At 38.6% G+C, this 23,060-nt stretch overlaps 1 non-coding gene across 1 annotated transcript; it reads right to left on the reverse strand.

The window, feature by feature from the left end:
* Window positions 1-13,891: 13,891 nt before the first annotated feature.
* trnak-uuu (transfer RNA lysine (anticodon UUU)) lies at window positions 13,892-13,964 on the reverse strand. The gene has a single exon. It is a non-coding gene; the product is annotated as a tRNA-Lys (tRNA).
* Between the last annotated feature and the right edge of the window lie 9,096 nt (window positions 13,965-23,060).

The raw sequence follows: 23,060 nt of genomic DNA on the forward strand, positions 1-23,060 counted from the left end.
AAACATGTTGGTTTTGCATTGCTGTACTGTATGCATTTTAATAAAGTTATGATAGAGCATAAAAGGTCATAAAAGGGTTAAAGTAACGGATAAGTTATGGTCTCATATGATAATGTGTGCTCCCAAAAGCACTGAAGTGCCAAATCCAGTATGCACATACTTAATGTAACGTTCAAAGTCAGAATGTCTTCACTGATGCTACAAAATTGCAAATGACATTTAATAAAGACAAAATGATTTAATTTCTGCTTCAGATGTGCTTGATGTGTGGATAAATGTCAAGTTATCATAGAAGCTGTAGAAGTGTATCACATCTCTCTATGGTAGGACTTCACATATTGTTTTTGTTTTTTTAGAAGTATTTTAGTACTCAGATAAGATAAGTACTTGAATCTTCCTACAAAACATCTCATTGAAATGAAATAGCTTTACTTCTTATTTTCTAGATTCAGCCTGACAGTTCTAAAATGATTTGTACATCTCATCAGAAGAAAAATGAAGAGGGCTAGACTTTTAGTTGCAAAAAACAAAAAGGAAACCCCTAAACGTTTGATATGCAGTTTATTTTTTCCCTCATTTACTTGCACAACAATTGTTAAGCTACAATTATGATCCGTTCAATTTCAGTTTACTGTTCCGTAATATTGAAACAAAGGCAGGTGAAAATGTCAGTGATGATTACCCTCAAAAAGTTTAAATAAGTTAAAATAAAGAAATGAATAGGTTATGTTTTCACATGAGAGCATGTGGTCCAAAAAGCACTAGAGTGCCAAATCTAATATTCACATATGTAACGGGCTCTGTCCACTTTTCAAGCCAGAAAATCTTCACACGCTACAGGAACATTGATGACATTAAATCGTTGTCATGTTTATTCAAGTTACTCTACAGATGTGCTTAATGTATGGAGTGGTACGTCAGTGGACTGGACAAATATAGAAGTGTATCCCATCATTCTATGTGTACGACTTCAGTTTTTGTTCTGCTTATTAGAACTAATTGACTCTCCCGTTAAAGAAACATACGCTACAAGTACTTGAATCTTCCTAGAACACAACTCAGTGAAATATCATTACTTATTTTGCTTTGTCTAGTTTGTGTGACACGTGTGAAAACTGGTTGCAAGATTTGTGCCTCTCAACTGAAGAATGTGAAAGGCCAAGAATGAAGACACCGGGTTATGTACATTTCACAATGCCTGTAGTGCTGAGTAGTTTAGGCATGTATACTATCACCATGGTATGTTTTGTGAGCAGTAGTGCTACTGATTTGAAAAATACAAAAACTGATATTTAAATGGAAGTGTTTCAATATAATGCGTTTGGAAGTTCATCTTCAGGCTCTGTTTTGTTTTTAGTATATTCTACTACTGTAAAAAATTAAAAATCAAACCCCTAAAAGTTATTGATAATCAGTTTTTATTCCTTATTACATGCTTGCACAACCATCGTTAAGCTAGAATATGATGCATCAGTTACGTATATTTTATGTCCAATACTACTGAAACAAATGTAGGATAAGATGTTAGGGATGATATTAAAGAGTTATTTCACAACCAGAAATGTCTGGATTTTCAAAACAAATAGCTGCGTACTCCAAAAAGCACCGAGAGGGAGCACCAGAGTATTGCATGTTACAGATATGGGTTTAAAAACCTAATTCCAATACCATTTTTATGTGAGATTTGAAAAATTCTACAGATGGTTTTCAGTTGAACATTAAACGGTTACACTATTTGGGTCCTTTATGTAGGCCTCTCAGCGGGAGGATTTGCATAGGAGTGTGCTTCATTTAAAATGTTTTTCAAACCTAACCACCTCAAAAAAATGAATACAGCATTTTCCTGCATTCCTCTCCACAATACTGTACAATTGGTTTCAACTACTGACTGAACCAGGTTCAAAACAGACCAAGGAGCAGCTCTTTAGCCAAAGAGCTGTGGGGATATGGAACAAGCTAACCAGCCATGTTGTTGAAGCCGATACCCTGGTTTCTTTCAAGAAACAGCAGGATGAGATCGTTGGATTAGTAAATCAACTACCAAATGACATAGGAGGCCTTTTGCCCATTTACTTTTTTTGGAACCTCTTATGTTTTTGCATTCTAGGCACCACTAATAAGTGAGCAGCCACCCTACACTGCAAAGCATTGTATATGTGCAATATTCCTTATCTCTCTCTACAGGATTACTCTGAAATGCAGGTAACTACTGGTTTCAATATGCCCAAAATGGAGGGAACTGTCCTTTTGATAAGCGTTGACTTACAGAACGGATGGAGTCGCAGACCTTTTCTAAAAATACAAATCATATACAACACTAGAGTGAAACAGTGAAGATCATTTCAAAACTTGGTCAATTGTTTCCGTGATTTAGTCAGAAATCACAGGTCATGTACTGCTTTCCCCAAGTTTGCAAGCACAAGATCTCCAATATGGACACACGGCATCTTGCACCCGGATCTGAACTGGAAAGGGAGGTCGATTCCATTTGGTCAGAGCTTGTTCAGATATTTTTGTTTCCAGGTTATTGATGCGGGACTCACAATACAAGTAGAGCAGCACAACAGGAAAGTGCCGAAAAAAAAAGACCAATCTGGGATGGTAACCAATGTTGAATGGAAAAAAAATTGTCAATTTGTTTAAAGTCTCAGGATTTTGGATATGAAGTTTTACTTTATAGATTGATATGAGCCATTTCAAATACTCGTTATGTAAATGAGACTCATTGTACAGATTTCTAAAAAAAATACCAAGATACAGACATTCTCATTCTAAATGCAACAAAAACACCACAAGAAATTGTTTTGTTTTTTTATCCCAGAGCAGTTGGTGATCACTCACAGGTAGTAATCTACAACAAATTTATCACTCAGGTTGATTCATATAAGTACTTAGGTGTACACATAGACAGTAACCTCAACACATAGATAGTAAACTTGACCAGTTCCTTGCTTCAGAGAAGGAAAAAAAAAACTCAATCATCTTCTACAGAAAAAGCCCAATAACACCCCTACCAGCTCAACCAATCCCAACCTTGTCATTACTATGCCCTCTGACCTTTTCCTTTCACAGGATGAGCGATCTCTTCTTAGCAAAGGCCTCAGTTTTGTTCCAGTCCCCAAGAAGCTGGACACCCCGCAAACTCAAGTCGACCTCAACTGGTTTTACCACGGGATTCAGCTTAAAGCTCATTTTGCTGACGGCTCCTCCTCTCCGGTAGAGGACAATAACCCAGTCACTGATGCCATCAACAATATCAATCCTAAACAGAGCTCTTGGACTCCAACTGGCCTCTCTGTCTCTCTATTGCTCCTGCCTCCTCCCCCCTCCCAGCTTTTGTTCTTCTGTGCTAGAGTTGACAATGCATGCTACTGTATGGTCACCCTCCATACTGTCGGCCACAAACCAAACATGTCAAACAGACAGGATACCTTCCAACAAGGAACCAGGATCATCTACAAAATGATCCAAACAGTCAACCATTTACAAAACAGCAGTTTTTTTGGACGGGAGAACAGAGCACCCACTAGCCTATGACGGAAGACCGAGGAACTCAAGCACCTCATTAAACCTGCCAAGCCAGCCAGACTCACATATTTGAAGCTGGTAAGCAATGCCAAAAATTGGCTTCACACCACACTGCAGATCCTCGAAGAGCACTACGAGGAAGATCTGTCATTACAACTAGAGGATCTTGAGCTTCCCATTGGGAGCAAGCTTTCACACTTGCTTCCAACTGATCAAAAAACATTATGAGAGGAAATTGCAGAACACCACCTTTGGACCCTACACAAGCTATCAATACTGGGTTAGGGAAGGACACTCAGGCAGACCAATTATCACAGTAGTTCTTAAAGTCTACAATGGCTTCTACTGGAAGAGCAAGGTATAATTCTGATAAAAAAAATACGATAAACAATACAGTGAAGCTATTGGAGAGAAAATTAAGGCTCAGTTAAGAAACTGGAACAGTCTTGACTTGTTTCTTTACACAAAAGTTATTTATTTTCAAAAAAATAGTGAGGACCCATGAGGATTCCTCTGGTGTGCAAGACCTGCCTGAAGACCAGTTTCCTCTTCTCTTAAAGGTGGTGTGTATGAAATGAGCCTCAGCAGAGGAGATCAGTGAGGTCTCACTCCAGGCCAAGAAGGACTTGTTGAATCACCTGAGGAATGGGCAGGTTGGGGATTGCAAGAGCACAGAGCTCATATCTGGTGAGGTTGTGAGACTGGCGGAGTCCATGGACTGTTTTATGTGGAATCCTGAAGACACATCATCAAGGTGAGATATTTATAATTTATATCTTCTGTTTCTTTTCAAATTTACCATTATGTAAAGGTATGTTAAAATTATATACCCATAGTCCAGATGCCCTGAGCAAGAGGCTGCTGTCCAGGAGGATGAGATGCCAGAGACTGAAGCAGAGGAGGAAGGGGAAGACATGAGTTCTGGAGAACTTTCTATTTTTACAAATGTATCTATTATTTTATTCTTGTATTCTAGTTTGTCTTATAGGTATAAGATTTTTAAATGTGAATCTTGTATTCCTACTGGCCCCCAGTACTTAAAAGCCATCATCAGGCTCTCAGGAAGACGGTAGCTTCTGGACTGGACAGAAAGCACTCCCTGGATGCTCCTCACCGGGCTGGGTTTAAACAGGACCTTATCAAGGATCTTGGAGTGGCAGATTGCTCTCAGGAGGTATTTCTTTTTTAAAGGCATTTACAATTGAGCAGTGATATTTCCATAACACATGTTTTTACTCCTTAGTTTAAAATTCACCCAGGTGAAATGTCAGCCATAAACATTGTGACCTTACATTTTTCAGGTAGAAAATGTTTCCAATTTCCTGTTTCTTTAATGAATCGATCTGCATCATTCCTTAATCTCTGTAAAGGACATAACCAAAACACAATTATTGTAACCAAATGAAGACCGCTAGACTGTCTCACCAAACCATTGCTAATTATACCAAGAACATAAACCGTTTTCCGCGCTACATCCTGAAGGCTATCAATGTGAAAGTAGATGATCCCAGCTTGGTTAACCTCATCATCAACTTCCATAGTATCTTAAAGGATATTCAGAAGAAAAACTATAAGAATGTTGCCAAGAGATTACCAGAAAGAGGTACTTTTCATTTTTTAAACTTTATTCAACTGTACTTCTTTTAATTCAAATACAAAAAAAGATGTTGATAGTATTACTTTCTCCCGGAGATATAGACAGATGCAGAGTCCATAACCAAGTACCAGAGATTGCTGGAAGGTGTTGAGGGTTGTAAAGAGAGATGCGTTGCACATACAGCTCTGAAAAGAACACCCTGCCTGACCATTATCTTGTGCTGTATTACCTGCAGACCTTTCTCCAGCTGAAGGACCTGCAGCACCCAGGGGTGGTAAAGAACATGACAGTAAGAATACTTTCATACAACAAATAAGTTACACACACACACACACACACACACACATATGGGATTTTTACAGTTTGGTGTATTAATTTTTGCTATTACAGGTCGAGGAATAGATGCAAAGAAAGTGTTGTTTCAACAAGTGGGCAAAAAGATGGTCTAGTTTGCTGTTAACCAGCACAAAACCTCATCACAGCAGCTGGCTTCCTTTGCATTGAGTGAAGAGGAACATGCAAGTGGATGGCTACACTGATAAACCCCTTCACTCGATTCAGGGTTGTTGTGGAACTGGAATAATCCTGGCAAGCAGGGGGTGAAAAGCACAGTATCGCCGATAATGTGACACCAGTTCATCACAGGACTCGCACACTCACACCACGGCCAATTTTCATAGAAGCCCATTAAAATCCATGTTAATACAGAACAAAAGACCTCCACTTGCATAGCTACCATCATGTATAGTATTTAAGAAAATCTCCAATGTACCTTAATTGCATTTTATTTGTGTTTTATCAGCTGTTTCATCTTTACTTCACTAAACTAAGCTGTAATGCCCAGGTCAGCAGCTGTGAAGGGAGACAAAAAGTTTTTCAGTTCATCTGCGGGAGAGCCAATTCACAGTCCTTCCAACAACTTGAGACGACTGCATGAGAAGTAAGCAGAATAATATATTACTTTATATTTCTGTGGGTTGGAAACATTCACAAATGCTTGCTTGTTTGTTTTGTAGATTCCTCCAGCCATTCATTACAAGCCAGGAGGGCAATTGAGTTGACAGTAAAATATGTAACCGATGCACAGAAGAGCATTATGTGGGATTACTTAGCCCACAGAGAAACATTATAGAATACCGACTCAGCCAGCATCTGCTAGGCAATCAAAGTAATTGAAGGCTTTGCAGGACAAGGAGTTTAGTAAGCATCATCACAATCTCAAAATAAGTCTCTCACAAAACAATCATTCATTTCTTTTTTTTAACTTCAGGTCAAGTAATCAATCATCAGACTCTGGACAAGAATGCACACCTGCTGTGGAGTGGGTTAGAAAACATTACACCTATTCAGTTATTTTTTGACTGTGTTACAGAAACCTGTGATATTTTATTTAAAATTTTTACAACAGTGGATCAAGGCCAAGATCCACAACAGCAGCTGCAGGATTTACATGTCCGAAGATGGATGATGCTACAGCCTTTCAGCAGCTGATAAAGGTGTTTCCAGTGTTATTATATGGGCAGCTTAACAAAAAAAAGGAGCATCTGAAACTGACTAGAAGTCATGACAGGTGGTAATCAGAACAGAGGAAGTGAGACTGCAGACCGTTAATGGCAAGTTTACAAATCAATTATCTTCACCGACAAACACTAAGTTTGGAATATATTCTGAGGATTTATGATGTGGTTTTCCTTCTAGACCTTTACACTAGATCAGGTAACCTACTATATTCAAAAGATGGACTGCTCAGCCAATGCATCAACAGTATCTGAAGTGTTTGAGAAGTGGAAGCCCAAGACAGAACTGCCACCAAATGACAAGCAAATTAAAAAGATAGAAAAGCATCAAATCTGGGAAGGCCTGAGCATCAGTGACAATCCTGTGAAGGGGAAGAAGGTTGTGACTTCCAGGTTTTCAGAAAGGAGAGGTGGTGTGTGATTATCATGGCGAGATCATCACAGAGACAGCCGCTGAAGCCCTAACGGCACAGATGGCAGAGGGAGAGAAGATACATCTTTTCTTTTTTTGATGGACGTGCACAAAAACTGTGCATTGATGCTCGTGAAGAACACTGTGCCTGCCTCACGGATATGGAGACGATCAGAAGGTGGATAAATCCATCAAAGAAAATAAATACATCAAGGCTGTAAGAGGGTCATTTATATAAACGAACAGCCTGTCATAATCCTGTCTGTGACAAAAAATGACATTGTTGAGTGAGAAGAGCTCCTCTTTGATTACAGCATTTCCAGAAAATCATTTCAAGGCAAAGGACAAGCTCTGGAGTGGTTGGATCACTGACCATTTCCAAAACAGAAACTCAGTAAGTGTACTAAAGTGCATATTTTGAAGATATATATTTTCTTGTAGCTTAAAATTAATGTTAGAATTAAGAATTATGTTTGTGTTATTGTCTTAAAAATGGCATTTCTCATTCTCACCAGCAAGGATATAAGGAAGGGATATGGGACTCCCAAAAAGATACATAATTTTCAGAAGAGCATAGAAGGCAGATAACTACCCTCAATTGTTACTGCAGAGAAATGCCACATCGTGTAAACAAAAAAAAGCTTTTGAGAAGTGAACCATTCTTGAAATTTATTGACAGAATCTGAATAGCTCAGCATTCCCAGACCAGGCACTGGAGTTTCCTGCAGCGTTAGATGGGTAGTCTCTTGATGAGAGAGAGAGAGAGAGAGAGAGAGAGAGAGAGAGAGAGAGAGAGAGAGAGAGAGAGAGAGAGAGAGAGAGAGAGAGAGAGAGATCGACAGAGTACTGGAAGTCATGAACGACACCTTTCCAATTTATCGAGAACAGAGCCCACAAGATGTGTCTAGAGAACAATTTCTTACAATTTAAGTGGTAGTTTCTGAATAGGATAAAGACAACATGGCTCTACCATATTGTCAGTGGTTTATATTTAAAATCTAAAGATTTGAAATTGAATCGGTTTCTTAAACGACATTGTTCACAGGAACAGCAGCCCAAATCATTTGATGACTGTAAATATGACAAGCTTGTGATAGTGTAAATTGTACAGTGCAAAACAGTTGTATTGTTTTGGTTTTGTCTTCAACATAATCATATTAGTAGGCATGTTATTTTTATAGCAGCAACCTGCCATTCACCACCAGCCAAGATGCCACAAGGTACAAGAGATGACCCAGAAGTACTTAATGATGCAGAGAAGAGCATATGGGTGAAAAAAAGAAGACAAGAAATATCCATTAACACATGCATCTACAAATCAGAAGATGGGTGATGGTCAGCATTTCAGGAGTGACACTTGAGATTAAATTCAAGTTCTTACAGCGATTTTCTGTTTGGCTTCAACACAAATCATACTAATATGCTCACATTATTAATTTGCACAAAATGCCCGATATTCAATACAGGCCACGTTCAGAGGAGTACACACAACCCTGCCAGAACGTGGCTAGCTGAAGTGCGGCGGACCACAGGGAAAGTACTCTTGCCCACACGGATGTCTCTGTTCTGAAAACCAGTGGATAAAGGTATATGACAGTCTGTTCTCAGCTGTTGATTTTGTGCAAAACATTGAATATGAAAGATTGAAGTGCCACCATTCTATGAAGTTCAGACATAAGTATTATATTGATAAGCTAGGTCTGTTCTAATACCTGAAGAACTTTTATATTGCACTGTTTGCTTTGGTTTCCTTCACGGGCTCTGGTTTTCAGACATCAGTCCAAGATCATTGGTGGGTTAATTGGTTTCTGATAAAATTGGCCCTAAGTGTGAGTGTGTGTGTTTGATTTCCATCTGGCATCCTCAGAAGATGTCTTTGTTTTCTTTTCTTAATTGCTGTTGATTACTAGAGTTTATTTGGCATAATACCTTTGTGATGAATACTTTCTTTTTTGTCAATAGTCTTATTTTAAATCAACAACGTCAATGAGTTTGTACCTTAACCTTAAAGAACAAGCAGTAAAAAATTAGAAACTAAACACACTTCAGATGGGTTATAAGCTGAAGTTTTTGTAAGTGAACCGAGATTCCTGTGCAGTGCAGAGACCCGTCTTTAAAACGTTGCATGTATATATGGTGGACTTAAAATTTTTTCAATTTTGTCACAATGTAAAAGTATATTAAACAGGTGACGTACTCCATCTATAAAGATTTGACAAGTTTTAATTCCATACTTCCATTGACTGTTTTGGAATGCATTCCTTAAATTTCCCTGAATAATCATTGTCTCACAGAGAAGACCTGGGTGACACAACAGGGGTTAGGGCTGTGCTGAATGGAGGTTTGTGTAGACTAGCCAGTGTCTATGGGCGACTGTGGGATCACCGGGGATCACCGGGGATCCCCCCCCCCCCCAACGCCTGTAACATTACCAGGGGGTGTAATCACAGACAAAACCTAAAGTTTCCTTCATTGAGGGGTCACTATTTGTCATACATCCTAGCTGAACAAGAGACAAAAGATAAGCCTTCCACTGTCACTGACAGAGCAGTCTGGGACACTCTAGGCTGGACTGGACCATTGGCTTTGGAAGATGGGATAACAGGAGATGAAATAGATCACACAAGACTGTCAGTCCTGCCTCGCTGTTATGTGACTGACTGACTGACTCATCCCCACATTGAGAAGAGACAACTAGCTTCTGTGTAGAAAGCAGACCATTTCATTTTAACTGGTTAATCAGATCTAATGAGCTTTATTACCCTTGACAAGACTGGACACTTTACATCTAACTTCCTCCACCCCTCTACCCCTCAGACTCAATCTTTCTGAAACAGGGTTATCATTTTAGTTTTGCCCGGCACTGTTTGAGCAGAAGAAAGAAATAATAGCGCTATTACCGACACTCTAGCGCAGTAACCACTAACTCCAATAAGTTTAACTAGAGGAAGAACCCAGCTTCAGCTCAAAAAGAAAACTATTTAAATTATAATTCTCCAACACTGGCTGGAGACTCTGTTTGTCCATGCTCAGCGGTTATATAGGACAGGACTCGGCGCGCAGCAGGTGCGGGTCATAGCTCTGCGCTCCCCGTGCGGAATGCGCGTCTCCTCCCTCCTGACTCGTCACACCGCCTTCATACTCTACAGCGGGGAAAAAAAAAAATTCCCCTTTACTGTCTTCATACATCCCTCTTAAATCCCAGAAACACAGAAACTCCGAGGCGTTTCTGTGAGTCAGTACTGTTTTTTTCTGTTCGAGGTTACAAGCAGAAACAATAAAAGCGTTGAAAGCAGGAAGTTATTTCTGCTCGTAAAAATAAATTTTCTGATTCCTAAAACCTAATAAAATCCATGTAAGTCTCCCTTTCGTTCCCAATGCACATTACTGAATATAAACCAGTCAAGTTCAAGTACTTTTCTGATTTATCTGAATAGTTCTGGCGCAGCTGTTACAACACAGATACAAACTACTTTTTTTTCAAAGGAGCTCTAGCCTTTTTTAAATTGAATATTTTTTTCAAATCGCTAAGTCACAAGAAACACCAACAACACTCATCGTAAGCTACTGACCAATCGCATTCCTGAATTTTAAACCCATTTAGTATGTATTTTTAAATTGTTTTATTTTTTTATTTTACACCTGTTTTACGTATTCTTGCTGCTGTCCTTTTACAGCCACTTGGACAGACCGCTCTGAGACATCTGCGTTCAGTAAGCGCTGAGCCTGCTCTCAGAGCAAATTGCCTCTTTTACATAGCAGACCCGACACTGAGAAACGAAGAGTAATGCCTTCTATCTGGCATTTTTCATGTCCAATACATTTGACATCTACCAAGGGCGACAGAGTTCTTTTGTGACACTATTTATTTCTTTTTCTTTCTGTTCTCTCTTTGAAAACAAAGCTAGAAATCGTGCAAGGGAAAAATGTTTTTTTTTTTTCATAGAGAAAACGTGCACCAGTATGTGTGTTGAGAAGAAATGATTAAACATGATATGTGACCTAATTTACCAGAGCAAATGCTCACCCAGCAAGGTCTGGAGAAGTTGGAGAGGATGACTTCGCATGCACATGTGCTTGCATGTGTGCTTACGAGCAAACGGGCGTGGATTCTTGAATGCAAAAAACTTTCCGAGGCTCTTCTGAAGCACATAAAATTATTTGGAGATATACATTTGTCTTGTTTTACTCTTAGGCTCTAGATTTGATAACTTTTTTTTGCATTTTTGCATTTTTCATAATTTTCCAGAAAATGGTTGCAAGCCCGATATCATGCGAAGAAACTTCAGGATTCAGGGATCAGTCAATGGATTTTCTTCAAAGTTGGATTTTTGCACTCTGTGGACAAACAGATGTTCTATAATGTTTTTTTTTCAAATTTAAAAATATCATTTTTTCATGGAGATTTGAAGGGGATGGATTCACCCTCCTTTAGCCAGGACAGAGCTCCAGGAGCCTGGGTAGGATTCTAGCTTTCTCCCCTTGCAGGCACCTGGCACAAAATACATAATTCTTTTCCTTAAAATCTTTTTTTTGTATTCCTTGTTGTTCCAAACGTAATTTTAATCACTTTTAATTGGAGATTATATTAATCATTAATAAATGTAATATAAAACTGATGTTTTTAACTTTATTGTAGTGTTTTAGAATCGAATATATCTTCAAAAATTGTTATTTTTCACTCCTAGGAATGAAAGCTGTTGTTATATGATGTTTATTTTCAAATTTTAAAAAATCAAAGGCATCGGACACAGAACCTCATGGTTTTCCTAAAAATCTTTTTTTATGTTCCCTGGTGTTCCAAACTTAGTTTTAATCAATTTTAATTTGTTATTATGTTAAAAACAGGGTAATACATTCCTAATTGGACTATAAATAATGTCATATTGTCTGCTATAAAACTGATGTTTTTAACTCTATTGTAGAGATTCTAGAATCAACTAATAGAGAATTGAAATAAAAAAATGGCATAAGAAGACATTACCAACAACGACCACAAGATGGAGATATTGTCCAAAGAGGCAAGAGGGGCAAAGCCGCGATAAGGTAAAATCATTTTTTTAAAGAGATTGCTGTCAGAATGCACATCCGTATCCCAAACAGAATCTCTAGTAAAATATGATCATTTATGAAACAGGCAAATGAGTGTCTGCTACAATATGATTGCTACATATCTGCATTTGTTGGTTTTTAAGTAAGAGAGTTGGGTTTGTAAGTTTTGAGTAAGAGTGCAGGGGGTTTAAACCTGCGATCCAGTGTGTTGAAGTATTTCACAACACTACCTCTAGCACATCTGGAAATAAATCCTCATAATGATTATTGCCCTGGGCATGTACCAAAAAATCACTGAGCATATATATATATCACTGTGTTGAAGCTAGAGACAGAATAACTGCAAACACATCCTAAATACAGTGTTCCTGCACCTTTGACCTCATCCAGAATGTATTATTTTTTTAAAGGGATTGCTGTCAGAATGCACAACTGAATCCCAAACAGAATCTCTAGTCAAATATGATCATTTGTGAAACAGGCAAATGAGTCTCTCAGGGGCCCATTGCTCATTTTCAGACACATTTATGCAATACTTTCACCATGCGTTGAGCAATAGGGATTAAAGATACCAGAGGTAAGGTTTAAAAGTGATTCTGAGGTGCAACACATCAGCGATACAGCTAGGCATCTGAAATGCGGGGTTCGAGAGCCCTTCAGGGAACCGTACCCTAAAGGTACCAGAAGTCCACTAGTATAAGCATTAAGTCACTCTCACCCCTGTTACAATGTGATTGCTAGATATCTTAATTTCTTTGGTTTTTAAGGAGTAAGAGTGCAGGGGGTCTAAATCTGCGATCCAGTGTGTTGAAGTATTTCACAACACTACCTGTAGCCCGTCTGGAAATAAATCCTCAGACTGCTTATTGCCCTGGGCATGTATCAATAAATCACTGAGCATATATATATATATATATCACTGTGTTGAAGCTAGAGACCTGTATGTAATAATATAAGTAGAATAGATTATAATAACATAATGATCCAGTGTGTTACACTACTTCACTGCTTCACTGCTCTATGCCGTCTGGAAATAAATCCTCAGACTGCTTATTGCCCTGGGCATGTACCAATAAATTACAGGAGCACATCTATATATCACTGCATTGAAGCAGGAGACAGAGAATCACTGCAAACACATCCTAAATACAGTGTTCCTGCACCTTTGACCTCATCCAGAACGTATCATTTTTTTAAAGGGATTGCTGTCCGAATGCACATCTGAATCCCAAACGGAATCTCTGGTAAAATACGATCATTTGTGAAACAGGCAAATGAGTGTCTCAGGGGCCCATTCCTCATTGTCAGACACATGTATGCAATGCTTTCACCATGCATTGAGCAATAGGGATTAAAGACGACTAAGGACATGATAATTCACCTGAAGAACGGGGTCATCATGGATTACAACAGAATAGAGATCGTGTCTGGTGAGGCAAACAGGACAGTGGTTGTAAGACTGCTGGAGTCCTTGGGCCTTTTTGTACGTGGGAACCTGGTAAATGATTTGAACTAATTTAACGTCATATTCGGGAAATCCAGAGAACGTCTTCACACTTGAATGCGCCCGTTTCTTTGTCGAAGGATTATTAACTACTACTGATAGTTCTTTTCTTCTTATTACAGAGATTTCTGCATTGTAAGACAATTGACGATATAGATAAAGTAAAGTCTTGGCAAACAAAATACGCACAGACAGGGTTGGACTCCGCGATCTTCGGTTTACGAGACTGACACCTTACCGATTTATAATGACATTCACAATAGATTTAAGGAAAACACAACTGCCTGAACAGGGACTTGAACCCTGGGCCCTCAGATTAAAAGTCTGATGCTTTACCAACTGAGCTATCCAGGCTCCAGAAGAGAATCAACACTGTCAGGATCCTCGCAAGTCACATATCTCTTCTTGTGCCGAAGCGCAGTCGTACCTGACCCGTCTGGAATGACCACTGACAGACTTTATCCAGAAGTGACAGCACCACTCCCAGTAGAATGAGAGAGAAATACAGTACGACGTGAGGAGTCAAGGGGCTCCCACAATTCATCTTTCCTCACAATACACATTTTTTCACTAACATTTTGACCTTTTCACAATCAGATTTTTTCACATTTAATAAGATCTTTTAATCAACAACATTTAAGAAAGAAAAGAAATGGAACATTTTTTGGAACAATAAACAACAAAAAACTTTCAATGCCTTGGTTGTATACATGTGCACACCCTTTATAAAGGGGGTTGCAACTGTGCTGAAATTTAACCAGTCACATTCCAGATCATGTGCAAAGGTTATTTGCCTTTGCCAGACGTCAATTGTATTGATTCTGATTAGTCCTAATTTATATCACTTGATCTCATATAACCAACCGATCTGGGAGAACAAACATTCAAACTGCACAGCGGAACATGAAAAGAAATCCGACTGCTGGTTGTCAGCAAAGAATGTCGTTACAAATTATCCACCGAGCTGTTTTATGTATCCGGCCACCTCTTTCCTTCTTTGCAGTGAGCACAATTCTTTCCGTTTATTCTCTTGTATATTCTTTTCTATTGTACTGTCCCTTTCCCCCATGTGGAGATGGATTCACAACCGACACCCTGTGTTTCTGCCACGTCAGTCTGTATGAGGAGTGGGTGTTTCACAGCTCCAGTGGCGCAATTGGTCAGCACATGGTACTTATATGGCAGTACACAGCGGAGCTATGCTGAAGTTGTGAGTTCGAACCTCACCTGGAGCAGTATGGCCTGTGTCTTTAGCTACTGAAAGCAACTGACGAGTTTAGGTGCTGGAGATGAGGTTTAAATTAATTTGAAAGAATCAAGTAAAGGTTTTTTTCTATATCACACCCAAAGAAGGCTCCACTGCTGAAACATTTCCTGCTCGTTTCAGCATGGAATAAGTAGTTGCAAGAAAATCAGCCACCTGAATAGGGACCCTGAGATGAAAAGTTCGATATTCTACTGACTGGGCTATTCCCGTCTACTCAGTTTCTTTCTGAAACAGCGTTTTTCCAGAAATACTTACAATTTGTGAAATTTAAAATACAATCTTGCTTAAAAATGCAGATGATTTTTTTCCCAAAAACCGTAAATGGAGAAAACTGACCCATTTGAGTCTCTGTGGTACAATTGCTTAGGTGGGGACTAAAATGATAGTAAGGTGCTGGTTCAAGCACAACCTGGCATGCCTTTCTCACTGATCCAACATGAACATCATCTAGGGAAGAAGTGGCATGTAATGTTTAATACATTATTGACTTTATTGATAATTGGAGGGAATGCAAATGCTTTGCATGTATCAAATTACAGCACATAACAACTGAGTACTGTACCTGAGTCGATATCACTGGGCAATTTCCAGTAGTGACCAACATCATCAACTTAAGATAAGATTCACACATGGAGTTTTATCTTGGAATGGAGGGCGGAGAATTCATTTATACTCCCGTTGCATCTTGAGCTAAACTATTTTAAAAATATGACGCAGATTTGTTCAAGACATTTCTAATCGCCTTAAAGAGCGTTTTCATGAAGACATACGTCGGCTAGCTCTCCACTGTTAATTGACAGGACTTTTGAAGAAACTGTTCTCATACAACCAACATACAAATTACACATCTTAATAAACATGAATGGAAATCTGTGTTGTGAATAACATAAAACTGTCACTACACATGATTGAATCCTTGAGTCTGGCACCTAAGACCACTCAGCCATTCTACCAAGCAGTGGAGGCTGGTGTTTTGAATGTGCCCATTTCTTTGTCAAAGGATTATTAACTACTGCTGATAGTTCTTTTCTTCTTATTACAGAGGTTTCTGCCTTGCAAGACAATTGACGATATAGATAAAGTCAAGTCTTGGCAAACGAAATAGGCACGGACGGGGTTGGAGCCCGCGATCTTCGGTTTACGAGACTGACACCTTACCGATTTATAATGACATTCACAATAGATTTAATCAAATATTTCACATTTAATAAGATATTTTAATCAACAACATTTAAGAAAGAAAACAAACATTTTTTGGAACAATAATTAAAAATAAACTTTCGATGCCTTGGTATCACACCCTAAGAAGGCTCCACTGCTTTCTTCTCGTTTCAGCATGGAATAAACCTTTACTTGTTCCTTTTGCAGCCCATGCATGCTAGCACAGCTACCTACTTAAATTACCATCAGCTGTGGACCTCCAGCTGACCTGTACACAGATAGATGAGAGATATCTTCTTAAACGAGAGGAGCACGATGGAGTACAGGAAACTTGATAAAGCTCTCGCAGTTAGATTCTGTGTTTTTGTTGCTCCCTAGATATGTTTTTAATGTTTTTTTTTCTTTTTAAGTTGTTTCATTTGATTGTTTTTAGAGCTGTTAGACTACTACAGGGATTTACCTAGGTTTCCGGAAGACTTCTCGTGTTGTGGTTGTTGTGTTTTTGGGTTACAACTATTTTTTTTCTATTGATAGGACCCCACGCATTACTGTAGGACTAGTTAACTTTAGTTCTTACATTCTACCTGAAATTACCTCAATACCTACAACTCTGTTTTTCTTTTTTTTTTTTTAAAGGCAAGTGATGTTTAAAAAAAACAAGTGATGTTTTTTTCTTGAGGCTGATCGGTATCTACAACGGGTCAATTGCAACGAACTTGGCCACTGAAATTTGTCTTCATCTCTGTAATAAAGACTAGCAATCTGGTATTTGCGATGAAGTTCAGTTTCACATTTTTCAGCACTCTCACGGTTAGTATTGCCTGGAGCGACATAATACCTAACGCATTCGTTTTTGCAGCTACATCCGACGGTAACAAGAAAAAATAGTTGTAAAACCAACAGAAAGCACAGACTGCTATAACTAGTCTAGTTATATAACGATTTTAAGTATAAGGATAAACTACTGCAAGGAATCGGTCCACCTGAACAAACAGGATCGTAATGTTGACACCCAATAATGACACTGATATGTTCTGTTCCTGGACGGATAGCCCTCCTTCACATCAAACAGTCCGAGTGACTGTTAGTGTCAATTAGTGTTATCTGACCATTGACAAAGTACAACTTTTTTTTAGGGTGCAGGTTAAGTAAGAGAAAGTGTTCAAAAATCCTTTTGTCCAGAACTGAGGGGGCGACACTCCTCCCTCCCCATGCGATGCCAGGCCTGTCCCCATCCTATTCCATAATGTCATTATATATAATACCTTACAACAGTGACCATTTCCTTACTAACTGCATGCGTTAAAGTTGCACATCAGCACACAGCAGGGAGCACCTTGCTGCGATGTATTATCAATGTTAAATTGCAACCGTAATATTGACAACATTAATAAACGCATATATAATAGACATTGGAAACACAGTAACTTTTCCGGTTATATACCACAATGCATTGCTGATATTCGTTAGTCGCCATTTTGGTTTAATACTTTCATGTTTTTCAACAAAGAAGAAATCTGCAAAAATCTCAGCAGTCCTCTTTTGACAAGTAAGTATAAATAATAATAATACTATTTGAATACATACAGGTCTTACTTAATATTATTTTGGTTAAAAATAGTACGTTAATAAGCAATAAATGGCATATAGTGCACTATATAAAATAGTATGAAGGTGAAGATCACACAAAATCAACTACAAATGTGGGAATTTTAAAATTTTAGGATTATAAATTGCATGTAGCACATTAGCAACACTACAGTAATGCTAATATAACAATAGTGTAAGAAAATCCTCACCCAATTCCTTTCAAATGCTGATACAAAATGTGAATGATTTCAGAGTTTCAGAAGTGGGTATTGAGTCTCAGAGATCAGAGATGAATTGAGGCGTGTGAGAAGGTGTACAGAACGATTGGACTCCCAATTCCACATCAAGAGGCTGAGTACAATGGAAGAGTTCTGTACACACGAGCGAGTCCTTGCCACTGGCATGATATTATATTCTCTCTGTGGTGTAGCCAAAAGCAATATTAAGTGGAGCTGATGGCACACTACGGTTTGCACTGATTCTCGGCAGCTGTTGTTGCCAGCATAAAGCTGAAGGGACCAATGAGCATTTCTGTTGAGAAGAAAAATTAAAGCTTTTTTCTGCCTTGATGTTCAGCTGACAAAGACTATCTTGAAAGACGTACCTCAGGACAGACTGTCAAATAAATCTTTCACTGATTTAATCTCTAGGGATTGGTGTTGATCAAGTCAAATAGAGGACTTATTAATAGCTGACAGTCGAAAATGAACCAGCGGCCACAATGGAGAAATTTGCACTATGCCTGATCAGTGATCACATTATTCCTATCCTGTAGTCCTTGCACTGGCTGCCTGTCAAGTTTTGTGTTGACATCAAAATCCTCATGCTAACCTATAAGGCTCCACATGGGTTGGCACCTCAGTACCTTTCTGAGCTATTATTGCCCTACTCCCCACCTTGCAATCGTTGCTCTTTTAATTTTGGTCTCCTATATGTCCCCCAAGCCCGTCAACACTCCCTGGGTGATAGGGTCTTCTTCTGTTATGCCCCATAGATCTGGAACTCTCTCCCCAAGGATATCAGAGAGTCACCTTCTCTAAGCTCCTTCAAATCCAGACTCAAAACCTTCTTCTTTAGAAGAACCTTTTTTAACTTTTCCTTACCCTCTGCTTCTACTGTACTTAGTACCACCATCTACTGTCTCCTCTAACTGTATATCCTCATCCTGCTTATCTTGTGTATTTTTTTATTTTATTTTTTATCATTCTGTAAAGTACTTTGAGAAGCCACCTTTAAAGGAGCTATATAAAATAAGGTTTATGATTATTATTATAAATGATGAACAGTGTATTTAACACAGACCACAAACAGTCCTTCATTGCGAAAGATTGCAGGGTTAGGGAATATTCTTTTCACTGGTTTTGTTGGCTTTGTTGCAGGAATTGTTTGGATGACATCATTGTAGGAAGGAGAGGATCAGGGTTTAGGTGAGTCTTTTTCACGCCTGACACTGTGTGGTTCTCTAAACAAGCTTTTCAATTGTGTTGTTGAAGACTGTATCCCGGCTTTGTTGCAGGAAATGTGTGGATGCCATCATCGGAGCAAGGAGAGAATCAGGGTTTTGGGGAAGTCTTTTTGACGCCTGAAACTGTATGGTTCCTGGTTGTAACGGCTGACACTCTACACCTAAACAACAGAGAACACCAATGAAATTGCTGAACTGTCTAGCGGACATTTTGTCACTTTCTTCTGACCTGTATTTAATGCAATTCTCTGAAAACGTGGCACGTTATATCTGTGCTACCTTTATGAAGGGTCATAGATCTTATCATAGATTCGATCACAATTATCTTAAAACAAGCATGAGAAAATTACATTACACTATAAGGCTGAGTTCTCCTGGTCCCTCTGCAGCAAATGTGTGTTTTAAAGGAGGTGTCATGTTATTTTTGTTTGCCGTGCCATAAGAACAGCATGGTTGTTTAAATTAATAGGTCTGAAATTGGTTTAAACCACAGGGATGTAACAACAAAAAAACAAGTTCTTCTTGACACAGAGATAGTTGGAGATATTTGGCAGCAGTGGGAATCCAACTCAATGCCCCCAAAGAGACTGGAGCTTTAATCCAGCTCTTTAGAGCGCTCGGCTGTGTTAGCCTTGACTGCCTCATACTTCACACTGTTGGCTCAGAGAAAACTGGGTGACTTATAAAGGCTGGTAGGAGAGGAAAGAAACAAATGCTTCATTTTTGGACAAAGACTTTATCTACTAAAAGAAGGAAAATATTTGATTATTGTTTGTTCATTAGACATTTTGATCAAATTATTGTAATGCAGTGCCAGGTACAATTAAGGTATAATATGTACATGAACATCATGTCTGAGTCAGTGATGGCAGCTGACTATCGCTGGAGGACAGTTTTTCATGAGTGGGTAAGCCTGCATAATGAGGGAGAAGAGATCAGCCATCTGTGACGCAGTGTCCAGTGACACTAACTATCTGTCCTTCTTTTCTCTGCTAATGTAGAGGGTGAATGTAAGGAATGTCTACTCCACACCTGAAGAAGGCTCCATGGCCGAAACGTTGTGTTCTCTTTCTTCTTTTTTTCCAGCATGGAATAAACCTATTACTTGTTCCTAATTCTATACATTTTATAATCAGTCTACAACATTTAGAGGAGCTCAATTGCATAATGATAGTATTTCTTGCCTTTTAAATACATCAGTCAAAAATGTAGAGAAGGTTCTCCTGTTTTCACCATTATAAGAACTGTGATGTACTACTAATATTTACGCTCATAAAAGCATTGTAATTGTATTGTTCTGTTCTGTTACAGTCTTGAATGACACAAACCTTCTCTTTTACTGCACTACACTTCAGCACACAAGGATCCTCAGTCAAACAAACACTGCAATCACTTGATAAAAGCCATTTCTCATCTTTTCTCTTGGTGTTGGTGCTACCATTGTATGCAAAGAAGGCGACTTGACAATGAAAGGTGTAATCATCTTAAAGAGAGTCTTCATGAAGGTGTGTGTCATGAAGCTCTCCACTGGCAATTGACCAGGCTTGTGAAGAATCTCATTCAACAACCATACAAATTGCACAGCTTAAGGCACATGAAGTGAAATCCGTGAGCTGATTGACACAAAACAATGTTGCTTCGCATTATCCGCAAAGCTGTTTTGCTTGTCTGACAACTTCTTCCTACTTTACAGTGAGCGCATATATTTCAGTTTCTTCTTTTGTATTTTCCTTACTATCCACAGCCAAAACCCTGTGTTTCACCCTACGTTTGTGCCAGTTTTACAATCTGTGTAGGAGCCTGGCTTACAGAGGTCCAGTGGTGCAATCGATCAGTGTATGGTACATACACAGCTGTGCACAGTGGATGTTGGTCTGGACTCTAGAAAGTGTTTCAATTCACAAGCTACTCTGGACCTCAACACCTGTTGATGGGTCACTTCTGTCAAACAGTGGAGCCCACACTCATTTACACACACTGACAGATATACACCTACACACTCACACACATTTACACCCACAGACACAACACACTCTCACAGACACAACACACATTATACACACAATCAGACACTCACACACTCACAGATACACACCCACACACTTACTCACACACATTCACAGACACACAAATAAACACTATATACACAAATAGACACCGCATACACTCTTAGGTACAGATGCACTATAACTAACACTAATGCAGATACTGCTAATATTACAACAATAACACCATCACCAAAACTTACACTATCATTGTTACTAACACTGACAAAACTACTACTAGACTAATAATACTTATAATTACAGTAATACTGTCATGAAAACTAACATGATGATGATACTCTGATACTAACAGTATAATTATCACTAATATTAACATGAATACTAGCATTAAAACTAAAATTAAAAGTATCTATCATCACAAACTCTCACATGTTTACTTATATTATTAGTAAAACTACCAGATATACTCTCACTAATATTAATATGAATACTAGCATTCATACTAAAACTATCAGTAATGCTATCATCATTAATACTCACATAGACACATAGACACTACACACACTGACAGACATACCCACACATACACTTACAAATATAAAACTACATACTGACAGACACCACACACTCACAGACACACACCAAACACACACATTCACAGGCATGCATTCACAGAAACAAATAGACATTACACATACTTACAGACACACACTTATAGACATCACACACTCAGAGACCCCAAACGCTCACACACTAACAGACACAACAAGCTCACAGTCACTCACAGACACACAGCCCACACATGAACAGACAACACACACACACAGATACCACAAATACACTTATCTACAGATACATAATAACTAGCACAAATTGATTCTACTAATATTACAACAGTAACACTATCACTAACACTGACACAAACTACTAATAATAACAGTAATGATATTATTAAACTAACATTACTACTGGTGTTAATACTCTAACAGTAACACTTTAGTTATAATTAATATTAACATGAAAATGAACATTAAAACTAAAACTATCAGTAGCGTTATTGTCATTAATACTCACATGAACACTAGCATTAAAACTACCAGTTGTGCTCTCATTAATATTAACATGAAGACACTGGTATTAGTTTTAGTTGCTGCTCGTGACGTCACACTGCTCTCTGTGACAAATGCGAGACACTTAGAGGCGTGCAGCGACGGGGCGGCTGTCGCTGTGGTTACCATTCTTATGATTTATAAACACTGGAAAAATGCATTTAAACTGTAACATACATTTATCAACTTGGAATATAATTTTCTAGCTCAAGGATACAGGTGCCTAAATAATAATATGAATAATCATTGTTTAATTTCGGATTGAACATTATTAACACTAAACACATTATGGTAATTGATTGATACAGTCTTTATTGACTGTTTTCTAGATATTCAAACAGGGTCAAGAAAAGAATCAATACTCACCAATCGGTGAAGTTAATCGATTTTTCTACGGTTCTTCAGTTGAATTAATTGGTTGTCGATAGATAAGTGATCAATAACTCTCCTGCATGCTCTCCGTGTGCCTCCCGCGGTCTTGCTCTCTGATCCCGGCGATCCTGTTAGTGTCTGTGACATCACAGCGCTCTTTTTGACAGAACAGGGCAGTCACCGCTGGAGGAGACTCCTGTACGGAGCCCGGGGGGCTTTTCTTGCAGATATAACAACTCTAAATGAAAACACACCAGGCTGTGGAGAGAAGCGAATCATCACAGTTGGAAAAAGAGAGCGACGGACCTAGGAAAGATATTCATTAAACAGATAAAAATAGTTTACTTCGCAGATTAATGCGTTACAAAGTGTACCCATGTGGAGTAGTCGAGAACGAGCATGAGTCCCTGAAATAAGCGCTTTTAAGGGTTTTACACGAATCTTCAGTGTAATCTTCAGACTCCTGATCTCTCAGTTCCT

This window comes from Lepisosteus platostomus, chromosome 5 (genome assembly GCF_059453375.1).
Source record: "Lepisosteus platostomus isolate fLepPlt1 chromosome 5, fLepPlt1.hap1, whole genome shotgun sequence".
Classification (NCBI taxonomy): domain Eukaryota; kingdom Metazoa; phylum Chordata; class Actinopteri; order Semionotiformes; family Lepisosteidae; genus Lepisosteus; species Lepisosteus platostomus.